A 12,499-nucleotide genomic window follows, 5' to 3' on the forward strand; every position below is an offset into this window, starting at 1 on the left:
ATGCAGTGAGTGAGTGAGGGAAAAAGTGAGGGGATAAGCGAGTTTGCGAGCGAGTGAAAAGTGGCATGGAACATGGGTTTGTCAAGAGCAAGCGAGAAAATACACGTCTATGTAGTTCAAAGCGCACACACATCGCCTCCGCAAAATCGCGTAGGTATGGCAGGGGCTTCATTCCTTCGCCTCAGCACCGCACCTAGTGCATACCGTATTTACCGGAAGATTGTGCGCTGAGAAGGATCGCGACAGCAGCCGCTCCAAGGCAGGCGGAACCGGGAAAACGCCATGCATTCCCCGTCCCCTCTGGACGCGTGGTACTTCTACCCACGCACGCGATCTCACGGCCGCCGCGGGAAAAAAACGCGTGTCTCGGCACGACAAGCATGCAGGCGTATTCCCTGTCTGCGGCTGCCGATGACGCGATTCTGCCGCGTTCGTTCGCGCCACGAATCTTTGACGTGCGGCGTTCGCTCGAAGCCGGGACGGGACTCCTTCACACGGGAAACCCATTAGGCTCTGGCGAAAGGTGTGGCGCTGACAGGAGAAGCGCGCCTTTGACGGCTGCGCCGCGTTGTACACTTTCCGTGGTTCGGGAAGAGCATGCGACGCATACGAGTGCGACTGAGCGATGGCTGCTGAAATGGAGAGTGTTATCTAGGGGGGCCAGCCAGTGGTTCGCAGTTGATGCGTGCAATGTTCTCGCTTGAGACGGCCGCTAGTGGACGAGCTTTGTTCATGCACTGGATTGCGTCTTTTGTTTGTCAGTAGCGAATTGATCAGTGAGTCAGCGAGGGATAACTCATTAGCATGACTACCGGGCAGGGTGTCGAACTGGAACCGAACCGAACCGAAAACCGGAACCGAACCGGTATTTTTGCCGGAACTGAACCCGAACCATTATTTTTTGAGCCGACTGAACCCGAACCGGAACTGAACCGAAAAAAGAAATAACGGTTTTCGGTCTCGACAAAACGGTTCGACCATCCCGTTATTGATAACGGTGGGTAAGTGTCATTAGGGGCTTCTTTCTTTCACGCGCCATCAACTTCGCAATCTCTCGCTCACTTTTCCCCTTTCAATCAATCAAAACGCTCCGAACGCGCTCATCATGGTCACAACATGGTGACAATTTGATTATTTGATTGATTGGGAGGTTTGTTAATGCGCCGACGCAACGCAGGCGACGAGGCGCACCGCAGTGGAGGGCTCAGGATTAATTTTGACCTCCTGGGGATCTTTAGCGTGCGCCGAAATCTCGAACACACGGGAGTTTTCGCTTTTCGCCTCCATAAGAAAAGCGGCCGCCGCGGCCGGAAATCGAACCCGCGTCCTTCGGCTCAGCAGCACTACGCCATAGCCGCAACATGGTGAAACGACTGCACACCTGTATAGCAATTAAGACCCCTAATTGCAATGGTATGTTGCTGATGGTCTAGCAAGCTGGGTGCAAGGCTGGGAAGAAGAAATGTAAAACTCTTGGCAGCCTGCACGATGTTTGCAGCACCGAATTCGCCCTTCTCGCGGTCGCCGGTGCGCCTGTCACCACGCCCCCACAAGGGGCCTTTCAAGGCTCAATAAAAAGTCTCTCTCTCTCTCTCTCTCTCTCTCTCTCTCTCTCTCTCTCTCTCTCTCTCTCTCTCTCTCTCTCTCATTGGGACGGTGCAAGTGCAATCAGTCCACGAGATTGTTGCAGTGTGTACCAGCCAAGGTTCAAGCCCTACATTTGCCTATGTCTATTTGCAGCAGCTAAAAAGTGTTGAAATTTTGGCGTTTAGGCACATACATAATCGCAAGAATTAAAACAGCGCCACAAACACGACGGAGGAAGAAAGGGACGCACATATGATTGTTATTGGTTCGAGACATCGGCTTTATAGAAGCGAGGTGAACCTCACGAAACAAGAAAGAGGGGAAAATAGGGCGAAGGGGCCGGAGAAATAAGATTCTTAAACGTACTACACAAGGATAAGAGAAGATTGATTGATTATGAGGTTTAACGAGCCGACGCTATACACAGATGATGAGGCGCGCCGCAGTGGAGGGCCCTGGATGAATTTCGACCACCTAGGGATCTTAGGGTGCTCCGAAATCTCGAACATACGGGGGTTTTCACGTTTCGCCTCCATCAGAAAAGCGGCCGCCGCGGCCGGGGATCGAAACCGCGTTTTTGGGCTTAGCAGCCCGACGTCTTAGCCACTGAGCCACCGCGGCGGGTGAGGTTAGCGAAGACACGTGTCTATTCGAAATTCTAGAGATTGTGTTCTTTCGTATTGACAGGTGTGCCCAGCGTTGGGCACTGTACGTTTGGTTTGGCTGATTTCCCCTAGCGTCATTGGTAGTCTCTTGTACAGGTAAAGCTGCTCTTCACAGGCGAATAATACGCCATGTTGTGTGCGCGAGCGTGTGTTTGCGCGCTTTACGTGGAAGTTTTCTTTGTTGATTGTTTTGCAATGGGGACGCAGGCAGCATTCGCTCTTGACTGTCGCAGTAAGCCCGCGATAACGAAGGGGCCGCAGCCCGTGGTCGGCGATATTTTTCCGCCGCGTCTTCTTACATGCTTGGCCAAAGATCCTAAATGGACCATGAAAACGAAACCTTGACTTATTTGAAAGATCTGTCTTTGGTGACTCGTTAAAGGAGCCATGAAGACAAAATACAAGTTGGGCTTATTAGAAAGACTGCTTAGTCCCGATAACAATGATACCAATATCATCGCAATCTTCTAAAAAATAACGGAGATATTAAAGAAAACGTGTGAAGCAGTCGCGACCCCCTAGCCAATTTCCCGCAACTTTTCTATGACGTCACGGAACCTTGTTTGTGCGATTGGCGGCCGCCTAACTGACCTGTCGCGACGACACATGACTGAACGTCTGTAATGGGGCCTCTAGTTCCATTTGACCGCATCACTTGAATGCTAACGTGCAGTTAACGCACTGAAAATTATGTTTTATTGTTGGCCCGTATGACGTCATTCTTGCTCATAACACGTCACTGTGGCGCAAAATTTGAAAGTTTTTAAATACTTCTTGCTTTTTTTCCGTTACAAAAACATCTTTTGTGGCTGTAATGGAGCTGAGTGAGATACTGAATCCTAGTTCTTTCAAATTAAACCAAGTTGTATTTTCTCTTCATGGCTCCTTTAAGGACGTTGTTTTCATAAGAAGTGGTGAGAAACACAGAAAAAACTTTCAAATTTTCTGCCACCCAGCATCAGCAGTGACGTAACAAGGAAGTAATTCAAGCAAAATGGGCAATGTCTTAAGTCATTATTAGCATCCAAGCAGTACAATAAAACGAAGTAAGGGGCAACAATAAATAACACACTCATGTCTCTTGGCGGTGGCTTTGTGAAGTTTCTAGGATGACAGTAGGGGTGGTGAAAAAGAGGCTGGTATATTTTCTGCTACACCTGGCCTAGATCTTCAAATTTTACAGTAGTATTGCAGCTCATTAAAAAATACACTAGTTCGTGTGAAGAAAAAATACTTCAGTTTTATGATGAATTTAAAGTATACAAAACTGATTTTTCGCATCTTGCTAATAATTCAGTTGTGAACCGGTTCGCGAACCGGTTCAAGCTTTCGAACCGGTTCGTGAACCGGTTGGGCGCATGATTTAGTCGAACCGGAACTGAACCGGAACGAAATGAATTTACCCGAACCCGAACCGTAACCGAACCGGTATTTTTTCCGGTTCGATACACTGCTACCGGGAATGTTGCAGCAGTCCTGTAGTGCGGCAAGTTAAGTTACGTAACCAAGCTCATACGTTTAATTACGAAGGAAGCTCACACTGACGCGTAAGACTTTATGGTAGCGAAGCTGTGCACAACCTTCACGACCATCACGAAGGCTTAAGTCCACGATTGCAGCCGATTTGCTTCTTCTTCGCTGCCGCAACGACCTTTACGCCATCATTGCTACTATAAGTGTGAGCTTCCTTCATTTTTTTTTTTTGGATGCGATAATCGTTAGACATCTGTAAAAGGGTTCAAAGTTGGGCGAGTTGGTAATGATGCATGTCAAAATATTTTTTTTGTACGTGCGCCTGAGTGCGCCGAGGACTGTGACGCTTGTGGGGCGTGTCGATTGGGCGCTTGGGCATTTAAGGCTTTGATGTGTGCAATAATAAACTATTTGCGAGTCTGCACTTGTGCTTCCTTCATGTGTTCTTGTCCCCTTTAATTTGCGCGCAGTTTGTTTTTTCAGATGGATTAGACATCACCTTGGAGGGGCGTACGCTATGATGTGTGTTTCTCGTTCCGAGCAAGTGTTGCCATGGTTACGGCGAATGCTGATGATTTTTTTTGTCAATCTTGGCCAATCTCCCTAAGCGGGTATACTCGGCTTGACATACGTGCGCAGCGTACGCTGGGCGGTCGTCGCGAGGCACGCACACATGAGCGCTAGACATTTTCTTGGTTTTGTTAACTGCCGGGCGGTCGCCGCAAGGCGCAAGCTCACGTGCGCGCGCGCGGCAATTTCTTGGCATTTTTAACTGCTGACACGGAAAAAATTATGATTTGCTAAACAGCTTTGATGTTACAAAAATCGGTTTTGGCTGTGAATAGGGCAGGAGAATTCGTCTTAAACCTAACAGTGACAAGAAACTTATATTTTTAAGTGCTACGTTTTTTTCGGAGTTATGATGTTTAAAGCGTGAAAATATATTGAATTTGAAACATAGTCACTTTCAAATGTTAAGTTTATTTCACGTCTTCTCTTGGCTAAAGCGAGGGAGGAACTTGGAATCGGATGCTGCCTATCATCAAACAAATACGGCAATAGAGTTGTACACGAGTGTTTTGAGTGTCAGGAAATCGCAAAAATAAACACAAAAAGTAGAGCCAGGAAAGAAAAGGAATAGAGGAAGACAAATACAAATGTTTGTTAGAAAGAAAGCACGAAAGTGCACACAACGTCAAAAAGAGATAACAAGTAAGAAAAATCCGGTAAAAGGTGAGAGAAAATAGAAGGAGCAGGACACTTCATATGTTTCATCCTTGCATAATGAGCATGTATTGATCTGGCTAGTGAAATTAAACTGCGTGGCCGGGACTGCAGAAATAAAAAAAGGACAATTGGTTGGCGTGAGGGGCAAATAGTCTGGCTCACCCTTGCCAGGGTCTTCCACGCGTTACATTTAACGCAAGTCCAGCCGCTGCGCACACCCGAATAGGGCAAGAGCGACGGGCGGCGATGTGCTTGTATCATCAAGAATAGAGAGCGAACGACGATCGAAATTGACTCAACATGGCGCCCAGGGGACAAGAAAGTGAGCGAGCAAACAGGAAGGAAGGAAGAAGAAGGGACGGAAAGGCCGGTAGGCTAACCGGGTGTAGAGCCCAGTTTGCTACCCTGCACTGGGGGAGTGGGGTTCAGGGGATAAAAGAGATGGCGGGAAAAGGGGAAGAGATAGGAGTGGGAAGGCGCGCACTCTAGTCCTGTTTCGGGCACCATAGTCTTTTATGCAAGTTCGTTTCGCTCAGGAAACGTAAAAGAGCTTTCGTGGCCTTCTGCGTGGTCGATGGTAAAGACCGATGACTTAGGATAGTTTCTACTGTAAATGGTCGATTGTCCAATCGGCTGAGCGCGGTGGCAAGCACGCTTCTCTCCGACGAGTATCCGAGGCAGCAAACAGGAAAGGAACCAAGTGGACGAGCAAGCGAACAAGCAAGCAAGGAAACAAGCAGGTGACCTGGAGATCACGACAGCGATTCACCGAGTATCAAGGCAAGCCTGGAAGTTAGCGTACAAGTGGTTGCTAAGACGGGCTTGCGAATGGATATGACTATGGATATGAATAAGGAAGGAAGGAAGGAAGGAAGGAAGGAAGGAAGGAAGGAAGGAAGGAAGGAAGGAAGGAAGGAAGGAAGGAAGGATGCGCGGATTTAAACTGGAAATATAGAGCGTGCGCTTCGCAATTTCTTAAAAAGATGACAACGCTGAAAAACTTGCTTCAATTAGACAACATGAAGTCGTGCCTTAAAACATAAAAAGCCATGAAATAGAAAAATACAGATAATAAGCGTTTATTTCTTTCGTATCCCACTCATTTTGCCTGCCTTATTATATGAACCAGAGAGAAACAAAATTTTTAACGTTGTATTTTCTTAAGTAAATTTTACCTTGTAATTTAAATGATATAAAAGGAACGAATTCCTATCTGTAAATGTTGCAATAAATAAGGTAAGCATGAAGGGTCACGAGCACAGAACTCGCCTTGCCATTTCAGACATCATCGGAAATCATTTTTGTGGTGGGAACTTTTATTTGGGGCAAGAAGTTTTTTTTCTTTCTTGACATTCGGGCCTTTATGGTCCCAAATGTAGCGTAACATCAACATAAGCAAACGTGTGGTCAAACCATACTTCGACTGTTTTCTTTCTTGCTGCTTCGGCACCCGAAATGTCCTTGGGCACTTAGCTTGGGCACACATTGGGGTTTTTTGTCACGTGGCAACGACAGAAGCGTCATCACCGATCAAGGCTAGCGCCGGTACGTCGAATGCTTGGCCATGCCTGAAATCTCTATCGTGAGCTTCCCAATTGACAACTACCATAGCGTCAACGGTCGCATAAGGAGGATTCTCTAGACAAAAATAAAAAAAAAATCAGGTGGCTTCAGCCGCCGTACCGAGAAGAGCAGAAGTCGCAACGAATGCAGAGTAATCCGAGTTTCCATGGGCCCAATAGCCGTTTGTTTCCACGCTCTTTTCGAGAGTCCCCGCAGAAACGTGTTCTCCAGGGACAACAAGCGGGAACGGATCTGGCTTGCATTTGAGTCAAGAGGAGCGGTACTAATTACGAAGCCCCACCCCTAACCTCGGCTTCTGGAGCTGCAATATATAAACAGTAAGAGGGAACGAGCGCAGCTACCCACAGCTTGAATACAGCGGCTGCGACCACGGGGAAGATTTGCCGAGCTCGAAACACGCCGCTGGTTGCTGGGTGTCAGCAGTAGTGCACCGTCGTTGGCCTAAATATTGATTAAAGACTCGTTAAGCACAAGGCGGCCCGGCGGAGTGCAGCTGTCGGCGTGCGGCGCATTCTGCGTTGGCCCTACAGTCGTCTTTGCGGCGCCACGCGTGCAGTGTGCGCCTAATTACTTCAGCTTTCGGCTTGGTTGGCTTGTTGGTGTGTCGCGGGGTTGGTATTCCCTCCATAGGCCCTTTGCAAAAAGGCGGGCCACACTGAACATTCAGCGGTGGCAACACTGGTTAACGCGACGACGCCTTGATAAAGGAAGAATCGCGCTGGAGCGCCGTTGCGATTGCGCGTTTTGGCCCGTCACTTCACCATTCTGCAACCTCATAAAGAGATATTTTTGGTTGTTTTGCATACGCTGCTAGTGGTCTTGTAGCATTATAAGGAATGATGCCCACGAAATGCTGCGTACCTCTCTGCAACCGGTACGTGTACGTGCAGTGACGCTGGGCGAAAGGTAAATACGACGCGCACCTTTAGCGTCTCCCGTTTTAATTTGGCAATCTCTGGGGCAATCTCGTAGGGTCTGTCAGTCTTGCCGTATAAAAGTCCAGAATATGCTGTTTTTCAAACAAATGAAGAGCACCAAGGATATTTTCCCACCCAGTTATGGGAAAACAGCGTTACGAGAAGCGCATGCCATTATTACGCCTCGGCGGACGATAGCTGCTCTGCGTTTGCTGTTTCCTTCGCTTCCTTCATGATGGCAGTGCTGACAATGTTACCAGAATGGCTTAGTGATCCTCCGCTAGCGCTCTGTCCATTTTGCAAAGGGCCTTTTAAGAGGAGTTTAAGGGAAGCAGAATCGGCTACCGCCATCATCGTGTGAGAAGCCTAGTTATTGTCTACGTAGACAGCCGCAGATATATGGCAGATTATTTATGATCGTGTCTGTGCGAGCGGGCCCACACGAGCATGACGCGTAAGCGTGGCACCCAAGCGTGCCATTGTGCCTGCTAACAAAATCGGACCCACTATAGCCGGCATGCCTGCTGGCTTAGTCTGCGTTAGGCTTTGCGATGTGCCAAGGTGCCGGAGGACGGGAAGAGGGGGAGGTGGGGGGAGTCGTAATGGTTTTTTTAGGATTCGCAAGAGTGAACACAAGCTCAATAGAATCCGTTCTGGAGCGCTGTGGGTCCAGCTTACCGCCTGCACAAGCTTCCCAAATAGGTCAACGCAACGTAACGGGCGACGTACACGCACAAGCTGGCGCAATGGACAGCGCAACGGGTCTCCACAAAGTTGTACGTGACGCGGTCTCTGCATAGCTAAGGCGTTGTGCTGCTGAACACAAGGTTACTGCTTCAATTCGGGACGCGTCGGCCGATTTTCAAAGGAGAGAAAAAGTGAAAACGACCGCGTCGAGGCTCGGCGTACCTTAGAGGTCCCCAGGTGGCTGAAACCTGCAGTCCTTTGGAGCACTTCATCACCCAGGTGTAGATCCCGAACATAAAACCTGGATGTGAACTCCCTAACGTACCCGGGAGGCTCGAACATAATGCCAACTACGTCGCGGCAATTATCGCCGTGCTCAGTCACCACAGCGGCTTGCTGTATACCTTGAACGTACTTTTTTTTCTCGTCTCAGGTTGTCTAGTTCGCAATGGTTGAAGTATATGATAAAGTTTTTAGTGCTAAAGCACTTCTATTGTATCTCCCTGGATTTCGCGGATGTTCGGTGAACATTAGCAACCGTTGCTAAGGAGCCGCGGGAAGGCAGAGCGACGTGGGCATGATTCAGTGTAACGTTAGGCCCATTTCTCACGAAAAAACACCGCGCGAACGGACGAAAAAAAAGAAAGGCGCACAACGCAACCACTGTTCCGTCCGTTTGCACGCTGTTTTTTCGTAAGGCATGCTTTACAAACTAGCCCACCTTTCACATTGGCTTCAGTTAGGCCTATTCTTTGGCTTAAAAGTCTACCGTTGTCAGCCGGTATCCGCAGCGTTGGCGAACGAGTTTATCGTTGCGTGACACGTCGTTAGGCTTACCATTGCCATAGCGTTAAGCTGGAACATAGGTCTAACAAGGGTGATAACCACTCGCAGTAAATAGATCAATAAAAAAAAGACTGAAAAGGAAAGATAATGATGCTGACGATGATGAGAGCACACGTGATTTCAGCCCGCACCGCGCCCAGCTCAATTCACATCCCAGCTCCTGCCTCACCGGCGCAGCAGGCACCAGGAGTTTGGGGCTCTGTGCGGCGCACCGCCGCGCTCAGTACCGGCTCTGGGCCATCAACTGGACATTAAGGCTTGCGGATATACATATCAGAAGAAACGCTTAGGCGTCCTCAGAGTTCTCTTTTGTTGCTGTCGAGCCATTCATGAGGTGCGGCGTTATTAAGGCGGTAGCATGGTTGAACATTTAGGCCTTTAAGCGCCCTTTGTTTAGGCAGTGTCCTTCACCAGAACCTTAACTGTATTCACACGCAGCTACGTGCAGTAGGCCTCAGAGGGAAGCCAGGCGAGAGAAGAAGGGGCCGAAGAAATGAGAAGATCTGGCCTCAGGCGCCCTTGGCAATGCTTCTGAAGCTGGCGCAATCACACAGTCTTGACGGGGGACTTGTAGGAGACGTTCAGACGTACCCGGGCAACGTAAAAAAATGATCGAAGAAGGCGCATGAGCAACCAGTTGGAAAATATTGGGTCCGTGTGGGGTTTTGCCATCGAATGCGCACGGAGATCAACGTGAGATTTTCGCAACAGCCGCCTCGTAGAAATGAGATACTTTTTCATCGACGTTTGCGTCGGGGCGTTCAAGGGGAGCGTAATATCTTTCTTCCTTTCAACAGAACGCGGATGAATGAGTGCAAAGACAGAGGCATCAATTTTTCGCGCATGATTGCACCAAAAAAAGGGAAAAAAAAAAACAGTTTAATATGCCCTTTTTTTCGTGTGTTGCATCATGTAGTATGGCTGGCACCTACTTGAGTCTTCTTTTCGGAAGTAGAAATCACATCCATTATTTGCAAAGCAGAACTGGCTTTTTGGCTACGTTGTTAGGCTTAGGATTAAAAAAAAAAATATCAGCTTGAAAGCACAATACATAGTCTAAGAAAACCCGTGGAGATGCGCTGAGTTCAAAATATTGTGTCAAAAAATGTTGAATTATTTGAACGGTATGAAGGCTACATTTATGTTACTACCTGTGCTCTCGTGTGTTAAGTGTTCCCAGTACAAGAATGATGTGTGTGGTGAGCTTTAAAGCTTAAGACGCACACCCCACAGAAGAAACATTCGGAAATCTTAAAGACGCGCCCCTCAAGAACTCGTAACGTCTTTAACATAGTCGTAATTAAAACAAAATACAGTTCATAGATCAAAGCGAAGGGGCGAAAACCCAAATCGGGCACAAAAAATATCCAAATTAAACAAAGTCATGTAGCAGATTCGACTTTGTTCGAGACGGCTGATAAGCCCCACACCGATACGTTGTCATGTACAGTCATGGACAAATTAAAATACGAACCGCCGAGCGCACGACCGAAGATACCGGTGCCGTCACCTAGCAGCGTCCGTGAAAAACGCACGGACATGCGCAGTTGAGATGTCGGGAGCAAGGCTGCGTGTCCCACTGCGATATGTTGCCCTCTCATCGCTCGAATGCTTGCCTTGTCGCCATGCCGCAAGAGCGCTGGAAACAATAGTCAGCGATGCGGCCACTGTGTGCCGGCGGCTGACACGAGTACGCGGCTCACTGTCGCTCACACACCCTGCTCACTGTGTGCCGGCGTTACATTGCCGACTTAGCTTAAATTTGCATGATGGGTGCAGTAAGTTGAGCGAATAACGGTGGACACCTGGATCATGCTACCAGGCTACCAGATTTCTACAGTGCTACCAGGCTCCGCAGATTTCTACAATCACTGAGGTGTCTGCCAAAAAAAACAACAACGAAAAAAGCGGGCCGCCAAGATTGTTGCGCATGGGCAACTGGCCTAAAGAATGGTTGGACCTGTGCATCTTCTTAATTTTTTGTTAATATTAAAATTCTGCCAGTAATTTTCCCAGCCCACACAATGCTAGCGGTTAATGTATATTATTGGAGACGAATTCTGTTGGTATATCTATTGTTTGCTGCTAGCACCTAATCCGCGAAATGACTCAGCCATGACTCCGTTAAACAAAGACGCATTCTTAGCGGCCAGCTCATAGTTCAATTCCCGAGCCACTGCACCACGAACGCAAAACAATGCAGCGCCATGAAAAGTTAGGCGGCATGCATTTATTTTGGCTCCATTTCTGTGCTCTGGTTTTCTTCCAGAAAGCATGATGAGTTCAACAGTATGCCTTACGAGAGCGTGCACTCGTTTCTCACGCGAGCACTAGCCGCAGATGCAAGCAATTACGCACCACATTGCTCTTAAAGCGACCAACCCCTTCAGCTGCAGCGGCGATAGAACTGTCAGTGCATGCAGCGCTCTTGCGGCATGGCAACAAGGCAAGCATGCGAGCGAGCAGAGGGCGACATATCGCAGTTGGGCACGCACCCTCGCACCCGATATCTCAACTGTGCATGCCCGTGTGTTTTCAACGGCCGCTGCCAGGTGACGGCACTGGTATCTTCGGCCGTGCGCTCCGCGGTTCTTATTTGAATTGTCCATGACTGTAGTCATAGGTGGCGCAGGGTTTTGACAGTATGCTTTTTTAAACATGCTGCTGTATTTTCGAACGCATTGCCTGCATGTCGTGTTACAGGGCCACAGTACTCGTCAAGTCTTCATCGCTGCTTGTCTGTGTGCGCTTTCAGTTCCATTTTAATGCTGGCAAAATAAACGATTTGATTTGATTTGAATGAGGTACATTAGAGCGAAATTTTGCTTCAAAAGAGACAATAAACATAATAAGCAATCAAACAGAACTGCCTGTGCCGTCTACTGAGCGCCGTGCCGTTTGGTCCCCATGCATTTATGTCAGAACACATTACTTTCCAGGAACATTCAGTTTGATCGAGAACATTGTCAACATCTTAGAACATCTTGGAGTATGCTAAAGTGTCCTGGAGTGCCAAACACGTTACACACATCTCGCGTCACCTGCGATTTTTCTTCGGATTGATCTCTCCCATCAAACACGAACGCCTAAAAGAACAAACGGACACTCCGCTTTCAGCGTAAGAGAACCCGGCGCGGCTAGACGCCGGCGGTGAGCTATTGGTTCGGAGCATGGTTCGGAGCAAACCGAAAAAAATCACCTTTTGCTGGCACTTCTCCACAAGGGTAACAGACAGGACAAAGAGGCGAATCATATAATACCCAAGAATAAAAACAAGCATGAAAAGGGCACACGGGTGCTTTGATAACGTATACCGCACTCAAGGTTATGCGTTCAGCTTAGCGGAGACAAGCATCACCTCATTTGTCCCCCATCGGGCCTGGCGTCATGCTCCCACTCCCGGTGCTCGAAAGGATGGCTTGTGTGTCAGCCTCTTCCATGTCGGCCCACCCGGTCCGATCTGACATTTTCTCTTTTTGCTCTTGCGTGGCTCGTCCCTTCCTTCGCAGGCAG

Source organism: Haemaphysalis longicornis, unplaced genomic scaffold (assembly GCF_048455015.1).
Source record: "Haemaphysalis longicornis isolate Haplotype H1 unplaced genomic scaffold, Haemaphysalis longicornis Haplotype H1 scaffold_4, whole genome shotgun sequence".
Lineage (NCBI taxonomy): Eukaryota > Metazoa > Arthropoda > Arachnida > Ixodida > Ixodidae > Haemaphysalis > Haemaphysalis longicornis.